A 14,126-nucleotide genomic window follows, 5' to 3' on the forward strand; every position below is an offset into this window, starting at 1 on the left:
CAGCACTTGGGAGCCTGAGACAACAGGATCACAGGTTCAAGACCAGCCTCAGTAACTTGGTGAGGCTCTCAGAAACCTAGCAAAATATGTTTCAATAAAGGGGGGGGGGCAGTCCTGGAGTGTAGTTTAGAGGAAGAGGGGCCCTGGGTTCAATCTTTAGAACAAAACAAAGGAAGAAAGGAAGAAAGGAAGGAATAAATTGTGCTCACTGGTACTCATACCCCCTCCAGCAGTCAGCTGAGTGGGTGATTTAGCACCTTGACTTAGAGCTAGAGTACTTGGGTTCAAATCCCATCTCTACCACTACCCAGCCTCATTAAATCTAATAATAAATAATAAAATCTATAATTTTGTTATTATAAAATCTAGCAATAAATAAAATAGTAAAACGAATAATAATATATTGAATTAACAATAAAATGAACCAATAGTATTTATAATTATAAATGATAATACAATGAATTAATAATAGTATTAAGTATTAATCATTTAACTTATTATATGATTTAGTCTTATGTAATAAGTATAGAGAGATGAAACATATAAGCACTAGCAAAGATCTCCTCAATAAGGCTCCTGAAGCTCAGGAAATAAAATGAGTATCAATATGTGGAAATGGCAGCAAATTATAGAGCTTCTGAACAACAAAAACAGAGGCTGAAAAAGACTACAGAATAAGAGAAAGTCTTTGCCAGCTATTCCTCTGATAGAGTGCTAATATCTAGAATACAAAAAGAACTAAAAAAAACTAAAGAAAGCAAATAACCCAATTACCAATGGGACATTTAAGTAAATAAACACTTCTCAAAAGAAGACATTCAAATGGCCAATATGTATATAAAAATGTTCAACATCATTAGCAGTTGGGGACATGTAATTCAAAACTATACTGAGATTCCATCTTATTCCAGTTAGAATGGCAGTCATCAAGAATACTGACAATAATGAACACTGGTAAGGATGCAGGGAAACAGGAGCTCCCAGGCACTGATTTTAGGACTGTGAATTAGTACAGGCACCGTGGAGATCAGTGTGAAGGGTCCGCAAAAGCGAGGGCCGCAGCCACCCTATGAAACAGCCGTGCATGCTCCCGTTCAGAGCAACACGGCCCACAATAGCCCAATGAAGGACCAAACCTTGGTGTCCATCAACAGATGAATGGGTAAAGAAAATGTCTCTGTACACAATGGAATTCTGTAAAATCGTGTCATCTGCAGGAACATGGATAGAACTAGAGGATACGATGCTAAGTGTGGTCAGCCCGTCCCAGATGTCAAGGCATGCTTGCTTTATCTCATACATAGAAGCTACAGATAAGAAAAAAAAAAAAAGAAAGCAAAAGGGGCTTAAGTGAGGAGAAAGACTGGAGAGCAGTGGAAGGGGATGGGGAGGGAGTGGGAGGGGGCCGCTGCGCCGGAGGAAGGGAACAGCTCAAATAATGTGATGTCCTTTGGCGAAGGTATCACTGGCCATCTCACCCACAGGTCCAGTGAGGGAGGGGCAGGAGGCTGAGACACAGAGGGACATAATCCAAGTACTGTGTCCACGCGGGAATGGGTCACCGTGAACCTTACGACGATGTGTCGTTGCAATGCACCAATAAAAATATAAAAATAGAGAAAGATGTAATCTGTTTTGTATAAATAATATTTTATATATCAAACAATGTGTTTATATTATTTACATAAATATCAAATGCTAAATGGAGGTAATAACATAATAAAATAATAATGCATTTAAAGTGGGTAGCCCGATACACAGTAAGCTTTTTTTTCCCTTTTTTTCTGTGTGTGTGGGGGGGGTTGGGCCCAGGCATTCTATCTCTAACCTAGCCCCCTTTAAAATTAATTAATTAATGCATTTATTCATCTTGAACCAGGGTCTTGCTAGGTTGCTGCCAGGTTTCTACATTGTGGAGGCTGTCCTTGGACATGTGATCCTCCTGTCTTAGCCTCCCAAGAACTAGTATCACAGGTGTGTGCCACCCTGCCTGTCTTTGCAGTAAGTCTTTAATTAGCATCAGTTACCATTATTACTGCAGAACCCCTGATACCAAGTACCATATAGCTCAGCAGGTACGGAGGTCAGAGCAGGGAGCAGGCTCTCATGGAGCAGTGATGTACAGATGCATCCAACACGTGCTTGTTTCCATCCTGCCACAGCAAAAGCCCGAAACCACAGCATCCATCCATGTGGCACTCGGTAAATTAACGATGCACATCCATGCTGCACAGCACTTAAGAAAGAGGCAGATGCTCCTGTGTAGATGTGGAGTCGTCTCTAAGATGCATTATGAGCCAGGCATAATGCTACACACCTGCAACCCCAGTGCATGGGAGGCTGAGACAGAAGGATCACACGTCTGAGGCAAGACTCAGTACTGTTCCAAGACTCGGCAATCTAGTGGGACCCTGTCTCAAAACAAACAAACAAACAAACAAACAAACAAACAAACAAACAGGGTCGAGTGTGTAGCTTGCAGGTAGAACATCCCTGGGTTCAAGTCTCAGGACCAAAATAATTATTTAATGGATCAATTAATTACATTAAAAGCAAAAATTTACAAAGTTAAGATATATTACTCAGTAAGCAAAACAAAACCCAGGACAAGTACTGGTTCATTTCTGGCAAATGCTTATATAAATGGACTATGTGGAAGGATGAAGCAAGGGGATCCATGCAGCCTTGGGAGAGGGCATCGCAGGACCAACACAGAAAAGGGAGTGAAAGAGACTTTCTTGTCATTGATTTGCTTTTTCAGGTCACAACTGGCACATCTGCCTTCCAGAATCATTTGTATAAGAATACATATTAAAGAATACACATTAAAGCTTTGGTTTTTAAGTTTCTTTTCCTGTGGAAGATGCCATACATTCCTAAAGGGACACTTGTTTGCCATAGGGCTGGGACTCCTCACCAACTGCCTCCAGTGTAGGCCGACAGCCCAGGGGAAAGGGGCCGGGGGACAGGAGCCAGGACCCTGCAAGGGCCTTCCTGAGTGCTGGGTGAGAAAAATCACTGGGGGCTGCTGGAAGAGTAAGAGTTGCTAGAAGATTCTCACTGATTACTCAAGTATCTTCCACACAAAAATAAATGATCTGGCCATCACCTGCTCTGGTAATAAAACCCTCCTCCACACAAGGTCTCTGTCTGCAGCTTGTCCCAGCCTCTCTCTCTCCCAAGTTTCTGGTGTCCCAATCAATGGAAGCAGCTGAGTGTGGGTGGGGCTGAGCCCTGCAGTAAAGTGAGCAGAAGAAAGATTTTAGGGTGCTCAGTCCCCCCTTCCTTGCTGTGGGATCCTGCCCAGGTGAATCAACTTGGCAGCCCTCAATTTCCTGATTAACCCAGGAAGTAAACACAATTTTCTGTCTTCCTCTGAACAAACAAGATGTCAGGTCCCACTCTCCCAAATGCTTGCTGTGGCTCTCACGGAGAGGACGGAGGGCCCATTTATAGTGTGTTAACAAATGACCTTTTTGTTGGTTTCTTTCATTACCGATTTGTATACAGCTTGTAATGGAGCAGGACCACTCTCCTCCATGTCCCCAGCGACACACGTATTGAAGGTCTAGGCCCCAGCTTGTGCCATTGAAAGGTGGTAGAAACTTGGAGAGGTAAGGCTTAGTGGGTGGTCTTCTGATCACTGGGGTGAGAAACGGGTAGTGGGACCCCAGCTTCTCCTGTCCTCCCTTTAGTCCTAGCCACAGGGACCCAATAGAGGCCTGCCCCCTAGAGGCCTAAAGGCCATGGAATCCCCAATCATGGATGAAAATCTCCACAACTATCAGCCAAAATAAACCTTTTGTCTTTACAAACTGATTATTTGGGGAAATTTGTTATAGTGGCAGAAAGCTAACTATGATACCTCATCTGCTTTACTGTGTATTCTTATACAAATGATTCTGGAAGGCAGATGTGCCAGTTGTGACCCGAAAAAGCAAAATCAATGACAAGAAGTAGTTCACGGACTGGAGAAAAGAAAAACACAACCAGAGAAGGACTTTGCCAACGACTGATTGATCAGGTCTTTTTTTGTGGATTCTGAAGCACACAGGCATCTGCCAGGAAGTGTCCTCAGGCAGCTGTCTCAGGGCCAGCATCAGGCAGGAGCACTCTGTCCCACCCTGCATGCAGATCAGACTTAGAGCTCTGCAGTCAGTTTAAACTACCCCGCCCCGTGAGGACCCGCTGCCACCATAGGCTCCATCTGTCTTAAGAGAGGCATAAAAAAGAAGTGGCCTTTGGTGGTCATTACTGATTCTTGCACTGAAGCTTGGTTTAGCACACGAAGGGGCTGGTACACTGCAATTTTCTTCAAATCACACCATTCTTGAATTCCCTTTTCTAAAATTGGCTGGTAATCCACAAGCCAACCATCCAACAAACTCACCTATCCCAGAATTGAAATGCCTATTGGGAACTGAACAGAAACCACGGAAAAGGACTATCCCGATGGCCCTGAGCTGCTTCTATCACCTCACGTCCTCGACTACAGAAGAGCCCTCAGACCACTCCAGGTCCCTGTGCTGGAGTTTCCTCAGACTCACTGCCATCATGAAGTGCATTGCATTTACAGCTGGATGGCAACAGAGAAGCCACCGAGCCACATCTGGGTGGAGAAGCAGAATGCTGTCCAGCCCTTGGAGGCCATCTCTGAACCCCTACTGGAGAGAGCCCCCCACATTCCACCCGGACAGAGCTCACACCAGAACTGCATTATGCAATATGGGTAAAGGCTTCATCTCTGGGCTGCAGGCAAAACGATTTCCTCATGTGGAGATGGGTCTCTTTTTGGTATTGATGCAGAGCTTCTGTTTAAGATCAACTGATAATGATTTCAGCATATTTCTGTTCAATTCCTCCATTGTGGACTTGCAGCCCAGGAAGGAAGGAAGAGAAGGGGGAAGGAGGCAGACAGCAAACGGGGTAAACAGCTCTCAGCAGAGAGACAGGGGAGCTGTGGTACCCACTGGGCCCCAAGACAAGTGAAAGAGAAGCTGGAGCTGGTGCCCTGGGAAGGGGAAGGCAAAGGCGGAGTGGGGTGCCTGGAAGTCCCTGGGAAGGGTGGGGGCGTCCAGCCAGAGGGCACACAGTGAGTTGGCAGGAAATGAAACTTCCTCCAGAAGCCAGCGCTTCCTAGACAGCAGATTTCTTCTGCTACACATGTCCACTGTTAGAAGATTTTTTTTCCTGCAAAAATAGACCTAAAGAGGGAGAGAGGCCAATGACAGAGAAGTTAAATTGGCTTGCAAAAAGTACAGAAGTTCCTGGGTCTATGAAAAGAGCCCCCCGTTCCTGGCGCCCCCAGAGCAAGGCAGGTGGTAGGAAGGGCATGGCAGCCTGGCACTGGGACAGGAATATGCACGTGCCCTGAGCAGAACTACCCTGTGCAGCGTGGGGTGAGTGGGACCATGTGGGGAATTGTGCCTAGGATTCTCATTTACAGTAAGGCTTCTTCTACACATGGTTGCTGCAAAGTAGGAATACAGATTACCTCCCCCATCCGGGGAATATCCAGAAGGATGCTGGGTACCTCTCCAGAGAGGCTTTTTCACTTACATCATAATCCCAGAGGTTTCAGATTGGTGCACAAAAGTCTTAAAACACACAAAAATTTATATGGCAGAAATAGCATGAGCATGTACGCATGCGTGCACACACACACATACACACACACAGACACACATGCACACACCAACACCTGTTTCCTAACAACAGGGTGACCTCTGCTACATTGCAAATGATGATCAAGAGACACAAATTCAGGTAAAGTATCAGATAGCATCTTTCTACCCTCCACTCAGGAAGCAGACCTAGATGATGTTTCCCCACTGTCCAGTATCTCAAAGCGTGACTCAGATTCCGGCGCACATGGAAAAAGAGCATGCGAAGCATTTCTCCAAAACTCGATCACATTTCAAGTGGCCATTACGTTTTTCTTTCTTTTTTTGTGTGTGGCACTGGGGATGGGACCCAGGAGCATTTTACCTCCAAGCTATACCCCCAGCCCCATTTTTTATTCTTTATTTTGAAACAGGGTCTCAGTGAGTTGCAAAGGTGCCTCACTAAGTAGCTTAGGCTGTCTTTGAACTGTGATCCATCCTTCTGTCTCAGCCTCCCAAATGTTGAGATTACAAGTGTGTGCCACCATAGGGCCGGGATGTAGCTCAGTGGCAAAGCACCTGCTTTACAGGTGCAGTGCTCTGGGTTCGATCTCTGGTTCCAAAAAGACAAAAAAAAAAGAACCCCTTTAAAAATAATAAGCTAAGAACAAGTATGTGCCATTATGCCCAGCTTGGTCATTATATTTTTCATGAGGACATATTTCTAATAAAACTTCTTTCTATCTTATGAAAGCAATAAATGATCATTGTCAAAAAAAGTTTTGAACTATAGAAAGTATTTAAAAATTAAAATAGTGGGTGTGGCTCAGTGGTGGAGTGCTTGCCTGACATACTTGAGGTCCTGGGTTCCATCCCCAGCACCACACACACACACACACAAAAAAAAAAAAAAAAAAAAAATACAAAACCCAATCAACAACAAAAACAAACAAAATCTAAAATACTGGCATTCTGACACTCTCCCAATGCTTGCTGTGGTCATCTTGGGGAGGAGTAGGGCATAGCTCTGGCCTGTGAACACATGACCTTTCCCTGGTTTTCTTTCATTGCTAATTGGGATAGATTGGAATGGAGCAGGACCACCCTCCTCCATGCCCAGTGGCACACGAGGCCAGGTTTGCCAGGTGTGGCTGCTGGTGGTGAGGTGGTGGGGGCTCATCACCAGCAAAAGCCACGCTTCCAGGCTGCCTGGCCATTCCAGGGCTTCCATCTGTCCTCCTCCTCTTGCTTTCCCTGGGGTTCTGCCAATCACCACGCAGGTGATGCTGCATGGGAAAATTCATCAAGAGGGCTGATCTTCCAGGTGTCAAATACAGCAGAGGAGAATCTGGTGGAGGCTTCTGCAGAGTAAAATCTCCACTCAGGGCTGGGCACACGCACACGTCTGAAGGAAGCCATGCTTCTATTTACGACTCACTCCTTGACCACAAAACCCAGAGTTTGCACAGCTCCAGGAAGGAGAAAATAAAGTCTGATGTTGGTCTCTCCTGTTCTCTTGAGGATGTTTCTCAACCTCTTTCCCTTCAGTTCAGCAGCTATTTATTGAATGCCAACTATGTGCTAGGCTCTGGGATAGGTCACTTGGGATGCAGTAGTGAAAAACCAGAATTCCTGTCCTCATGACTCCTAAAAACACTATCACCCATATATCCAATGTCCATCACTTTTATTTTCCCCTCCTGACCAATGTCCATCACCTCCACACCAATATCCATACCTCCACCCCATTTCCCCTACATACTTCCAGTGTCCAGCACATCCACTCTTCCTAACCAACGTTCATCACCTCCGCTCCAACCTCCATAACCAGTGTCCAGCACCTCCACATCCTCTCCACAAGCAATGCTTACCCCCTCCACTCCAGTCCCCTGTGTAAGCAGTGGCATCATATCCGCTCTGACCCACCATGGCCAGACTGTATCTGCATCCGGTCCTGCTCATCAGAGACTTCAAGTCTCCTCTAGCTCTTTGGCAGATGCAGCTGGATCCCTACTTAATAATATCCATTCTTTTTTTTTTAGCTAATTAAAAAATTCTATTTCATTCAAGATGGCAACAGGCCCAGCTAAAAACAACATGTTGGTATCATAAGTCACTGCTGCGGCCAGTGAGATAGAAACAGAAGTCTTTAGTGTGAATTAAGAAGGTCTAGAGCAGAGATGGCCCACCTGGTATTCAGTGGGTGTGATGGCTGGCATCCTGGCAACTATTCTAGGAGCGTAATGACGAGAGATACGCCCGAGGAAAGGCAGAGGCTGGGCCTTTGCTGATATGTGGACCCACCACCTCTGCCCTAGACCGCTCACCCTGTATTTCTTCTCATTGTTTTATGCCAATTCTCAATGAGTGTGTAGTTGCTCAAAGCTAAGTGTCAATCCTAACTGGCCTTTCAAGGTACGGTCTGGGTAGATTAGGTTATTGGTAACATACGTTGGAATCACTTGGTGGGTTTCCTAAAGCTCAGATTGTTCGGCTCACCCCAAGTTTCCAGTTCAGCAAGTGTGGCGTGGGGCCCAGAAACATGTGTCTGAGATCCAGCTGTTGCCGATGCTATTATTCCAGGAACCACACATGACAACTACAAGGTTAGCTTGTATTACAGGCAAGACACACACACATTTCACTGGCTCAGTACCTTGTTACTAATACCATGTTCTACAAACCAAAGCTCTGGCCGCACCCAGGCTCTTGTTAGAGATGTGGAATCCGAGATCCTACCTCAAGCCTATGAAATAGAACTCTGCAGTGCATCTGGTTCCAGCTTGGCAGCCATGTGCTTCTGTGTCTGAGGAGCAGCACTGCCACCTGACCAGTGGGAGCCCCTGGAACTGTGTGCTCAGTTACCTGGGAGTTGACTGGTCCCCAAGAGCACGGAGCTGGAGAAGGAGTGCAGAGGAGCCAGCTTCCACTCACAGGTGACTCACGTGGGTTTCACTGGTGGAGGGTGTGCAATGCACCAGGTGCCCCAAAGGAGAACAGGATGTGGAAGAAGATGCTCACAGGCTCCCACAGCCCCCTGCTCCCCTGCCCCTTCCCTCCAACTATTCTCAGGCCAGGGGATAAGGAGATGTAAAAAGGTGTAACTACAAAAGGAACCACTTCAACAAAAGTGCTAAACTTCTTAAATACGTGTGGAAGTGTAGAAATAGATATGACGGCATAGCTATAAAATGTTTCTGCTTTCTATAAAAGCAGAAGATACATGTCTTAGAAACTTAACAAGTACTGCAAAATACAAAGACTGTAATTGTAAAATTACAACAGAATCAACACCAGTATCAGTCATACCAGTAAATGGAAATGGACTTAACTTTCAAAAGAAAAAGACTTCCAACATGACCTTTGAGGTGAGAGGGCTTTGGCAGTGGCCGACACGGCCACAGGTGAACTTACCTTCCCTCTGGAGCCCCTGTGCGGATGCACTCTGGGGGCTTCCAGGAAGGTCCACGGACTGCATTCGGCATCCTTGGCTCTCTGCTCTCGTCTGGTCAGTTAGAAACCCAAGGGCAAGCAGCGCAGCTCCAAGGGTGAGAGGCCAGGCTGCTGGGGGACATGTCCCTGTCCCAGAATGGGTGCACACCACTTTGATCTGCATTTGGGGAGTCAAGGGAGGCTCCTCCAAACAGCCAGTGCTGACGGGGCCCTGAGCTGATGGCGGTGCCACCTGTTCTGGGCAGTCCAAATCACCAAGCCACAAATGAATCCAACACGTGGGTGCTGGCTGACCAAGCCCAGCAAGATCTTACGGCTAATGACTGCGGTCAAAGCAACACAGAAAAGACACTTGAATAACTGAAGGCAGCCAACACAAAACATCACAAGTGAGACTAAAACTCCTGGGCAGCTCAGGGGGGCTCTGCTGGCAGCGGGTGAGACCCGTCGACACAGACTGAGCCTCTGCACACCACGCTGCCTGCAACGCCTAGGCTTAAGCCCCGGACAGGCCACAAGCAGCAGACCTTGACATTCATCATCTTGACACCCGTGGGCACTCCATCCTTTGGCCCTGAACTCGCCCATCCCCCCACAGCCTCCACGGCACGCACATGAAGTCGCCTCCAGCCTCAGGCCCGTCCTCCTCCTTGTTTGGACAGCTGGTTTCTGGCAGGAATCTGAGCACATGCTCTATGTCTGCCTTTTTATGAAAATGCAAAGCGGATGGTCCTACGCGCGTATTTGGCACTCACAAACGTCAGACCCAGACTTCAGATGAAGATGGAGCCCTCCCGGCGCCAGAAGAGGCAGATCTTTAACCTCAGCTCAGCTTCCACCAGCAAAGCGTGGGCTTCGTACTGAGTTATGAAGGAAGCGGACACGATTCAGAAAGCCAGGGTGAGGCCCTTAGAATCTACAGCCAGCGATGGGCGTAAAGGTGTGAAATGTGAAGATGAAGGGCTGTCTGATGCTGTTGAGGACCCAGGCGGCAGGCTCCCCTTTCTAATACGCCTTCCCGTACACCTGTGTATTCCGGATGTAGCCATAAAGAATCCGGTTTTAGTGTTTTTTGGGACTGGGGCTGGGAAAGAGACCACCTGCCTGATTCATGATTCCCGCACGTCCTGCCTCCCCCTCTCCCCGACCTCAGTCTGTTCCCCTCCAACCAGTCAGACCCTCTTTTCCATTACAAGTTCTGGAAACCCCATTTAGGGAGGATATAAATACCTCAGAGGCTTCTATCATCAGGAAAGGAAGTGAATTCCAAGGCTGCAGAATTCCCGTGGAAAAGGCTGGGACCCCCCTTCTCAGCCCAGCCGGCTCCTGCTGGTGCCACTGGGAGCACTTCCTAGTTGGGCTTACATCATGTTTCTGCTTCTCTCCAACCCTCTTTACAAACCTCAGTCCTGTCGAGCCCGACTCAGCTGGAAACCTGCGGTTCTGTGTGCATCTTCTCCGAAGAATGCCGTGCCCTTTGAAGAACTATTTTTGACAATCAGAATTGGAGACTCTCCTGACAGCTTGGGAAGAAAGGCGCATGCCACATGAAAAATAGTAGCTAGGAATAAATCAAGCAACAAGAGGCGGCTGAACCGGTGGAAAGAAAGAGAGTCCGGGCCAGCTGGTTCCTCTGCCATCCTCCCCCGTGACTTTGAGGCTTAGACACCTAATGTCCCTCAACGCCGGCTCCTTCTGCAAATGACCCTCGCTTCCCAATGAAAGAAACAGGTGGCGGGACACCACATGAGTACTCTGCTTCCCAACCACTGCCATTGACTGCACACTTCCTGGGCTATTTATTTCTCTTCGCTAAGAGTAATTCAGAAGAAACAAAACATATTGTGTTTATGGGTTTGCCTCATGAGACCACTTAAGTATGGAAAAATGGAAACATGCTTAACTGCTTCTTAAAAGCTTCTGTGAATAGTCTGTCTCATGAAAGCATTTCCCCTATGCCCTAAAGAAGGGAGGGATTGCTTTATAAAAATTAATATATTGCCATCTTACTGAAAAAAATGTCATTTTGGAACAAGGTGTTAGAAGGCCAAAATCATGGAGAGGCAGAAGCTTTTTCTGAATCAGTGCTGAATACCGGAGTCTGGGGAAGGTGGCAAGCCGAGTGTCCTCCCGGCCTTGCCAGCTGTCGAATGTTGGCTCGGAGAGGAAGCGGGTGCCTCCCGGCAATGTTAAGTGCTCAGCTGATGCATGCACCTCAGTGTGCGGTGGATTACCCAGGATGGCTGTGGGATGAGGACTTTCCCCTCTACCGCAGCACCATCCTTCATGTCTGCCCACTCTTCGTCATAAGACTCAAGAAGTTCAAAATATTAGGGGAAAGAACATCGTTGCTCAGTTTCTTTTTGGCTTTTGTTGTTGTTGTTTTGTTTTGCGGTACTGGGGATGGAACTCAGGAGCACTCTACCTCCGAGCTACACGCCCAGCCCTATTTTTTATTCTTTATTTTATTATTAGTACTGGGGTTCCTGAAAACCCTTCTACCTCCAGGCTATACTCCCAGACCTATTTTTTATATTTTTATTTGGAAACAGGGTCTCTTAAGCCAGCGAGGCTGGCTTCGAACCTGCGTGATCCTCCTGTCTCCGCCTCCCAAGCGTAGGGATTACAAGCGTGCGCCACCACGCCCAGCTAAGAAGAACATTTTTAAATGGTCATTATTCACATCTTATGTGTTTGCATTAGGGGAAGCAAGGCCAGAGTGCAAGGAAACTCTTTGTACTATTTTTGATCCATTTATATAAGTTTAAACTTAGTTCAATCTGAAATTATATATGTATGTATGTATGTATGTATGTATATATGTCATGGTCATTTATGGTCATTGGTGATAGGTCTTAAAAAGTCCTCCACAGAGCGGCAGGTTTTCGTATTGTGAAAGTCACTTCTTAACAGCTCTGTAAAATGACTTTCTGCATCTGAAGATTTACCAGAAACCACATGAACAGAGTCATCATATCACATTGTGAAGATACCCAGGTGGCGCCAGAGTGGCCCACAGGCCCTGGCAATCTTCTGGTGCGCAAAGGGGTCGCCAGAGCCCCACAGAGCTCCTCCTGTGCACCACGAACCTGGGCGGTCAGCCGCAGGTGGCAACCCTGAGGTGAAATCTCCCAGGATGGCTGAGCATGTAACAGGCCATCATTTTAGAGAGATGGAAAGTGCTAGAAAGAACTAGAAATACAGGCCCCAAGTCCGACCTGCTACCCATGAGCTGTGTGACCATGCACAGGCTACCCAGCCCAACCAGTCCCATGCCTCAGACATGAAGGGTGAGAGCCACCCTGCTCTGAGTAGAGTAAGAGGAACCAACCAGGCGTGTGAAACTCAAAATGACGCTGCTGTGTACGCAGAGGCGAGCCTTCATCACCATCTCCCAGCCCCGGGCGGCCTGTGTCTAACACACAATTTAAAAATTATAACCCTGAGGTTGAAGTGATATGAATACATTTTGTTCTCTTTTTCAAATCTTGGGGAACACACCCACGTGCGCACAAAGAGGCAGGAAGAGCATTTGCTCTATCTCTGCCCAGCGTCTCAGTCCCTTTCCCCCAAATCTCTCGCTTTTCCAGACTTACTGGATGAAGGTCAATGCCAGGCAGGGTGTAAGCACCCCTGTCCGGTGGGACACGAGCTGACCTTTCGGTAGAGCGTACCAAGCCACCCGAGGAGCTCTAGGAGAGGGTCTTTGCTACCACACACTCCTGGTCTTTGTCTTGACCCTTAAAGTTCAGCTCTCTCCTTGAGTCCTGTACCTGGGGAGCAGCTGAGGGAGAAGGATATGAAGCCGGAGGAGACCCGAGACCCTCAGGCGATCTGCAAATGCAAGGCCGGCACTAAGGGGTGGGCAACAGGAGCCTCTGCCCCTCCACCGGCTCCCTGAGGGACAGGCTCCTTCCCATGAGCCTCTGCCCCTCCATCGGCTCCCTGAGGGACAGGCTCCTTCCCATGAGCCTCTGCCCCTCCACCGGCTCCCTGAGGGACAGGCTCCTTCCCATGAGCCTCTGCCCCTCCATCGGCTCCCTGAGGGACAGGCTCCTTCCCATGAGCCTCTGCCCCTCCACCGGCTCCCTGAGGGACAGGCTCCTTCCCATGAGCCTCTGCCCCTCCATCGGCTCCCTGAGGGACAGGCTCCTTCCCATGAGCCTCTGCCCCTCCACCGGCTCCCCGAGGGACAGGCTCCTTCCCATGAGCACACTCAGAGCCTTTTCACCTTCAAAGACCCTTCTGATTTGCATTTCTCTCATTGCTACTGATGTTGACTTATTTGTTGGTTTTCACACACTGGGATTCCCTCTAACTGTAGTTAGGATGGAATCATCAGGAATACAAACCATAACAAATGCGGTTGGGAATATGGGGAGATAGGAACTCTGCATGTGTGTGATACTGGGGATTGGACTCAAAGGCATTCTACCTCTGGACAACACCCCCAGCCCTGTTTTATTTTTATTTTGAAACTGGGCCTCAATAGGTTGATGAGAGTCTCACTTTTGCTGAGGCTGTCATGGAATCTGCAATTCTCCTGTCTCAGCCTCCCAAGTACTGAGATTACGGGTGTGCACCACTACACCCAGCAAAATAGGAATTCTCAAACACTGTTGATGGTGCTATTTATTAATCTAACTGAGGTAGAAGAAATAAAATATTAGGCAGAAAGGAGACACATTGAGAATGAAAGGAAAATATAGTTTTAAAATCTGGAAGAGAGGCCATCCCTGACAAGTTCTGCAGGGCCTGCCCCCACTACCAGATCCAGAGGGCACCAAGCTGGGCCACAGAGGGACCTCTGAGCCCCCGTGGGGCCCTGATCCTCCACCCAACTTTCCCGTGTGGAAGTCTTGAGTTGAGAAGGGCCCGCCCCACCCCAGAACACTGGCGCGGCTGCCCTGGCCACAGCCTGCTGTTATTTATACACGAGGGGATTATTTCTTTCCTCTACAAAGATGCCTTTCTCCCATTAAGGCTAATGGGAGTCATGTGGATGAACTGAAGACATTTCGTTTTCCAGATTTTCTAAAAATACATTGTGAGAAAGGAAAACATATGTAT

At 47.6% G+C, this 14,126-nt stretch overlaps 1 protein-coding gene across 2 annotated transcripts in view; it reads right to left on the reverse strand.

The window, feature by feature from the left end:
- The window catches only part of LOC308262244 ((E2-independent) E3 ubiquitin-conjugating enzyme FATS), a gene marked incomplete at its 3' end in the record, with an annotated part of 233,362 nt that overhangs the window by 27,188 nt on the left and 192,048 nt on the right, over positions 1 to 14,126 (reverse strand). The window lies entirely within an intron of this gene.

The sequence above is a fragment of the Muscardinus avellanarius genome (assembly GCF_963383645.1).
Source record: "Muscardinus avellanarius genome assembly, chromosome: 4".
Lineage (NCBI taxonomy): Eukaryota > Metazoa > Chordata > Mammalia > Rodentia > Gliridae > Muscardinus > Muscardinus avellanarius.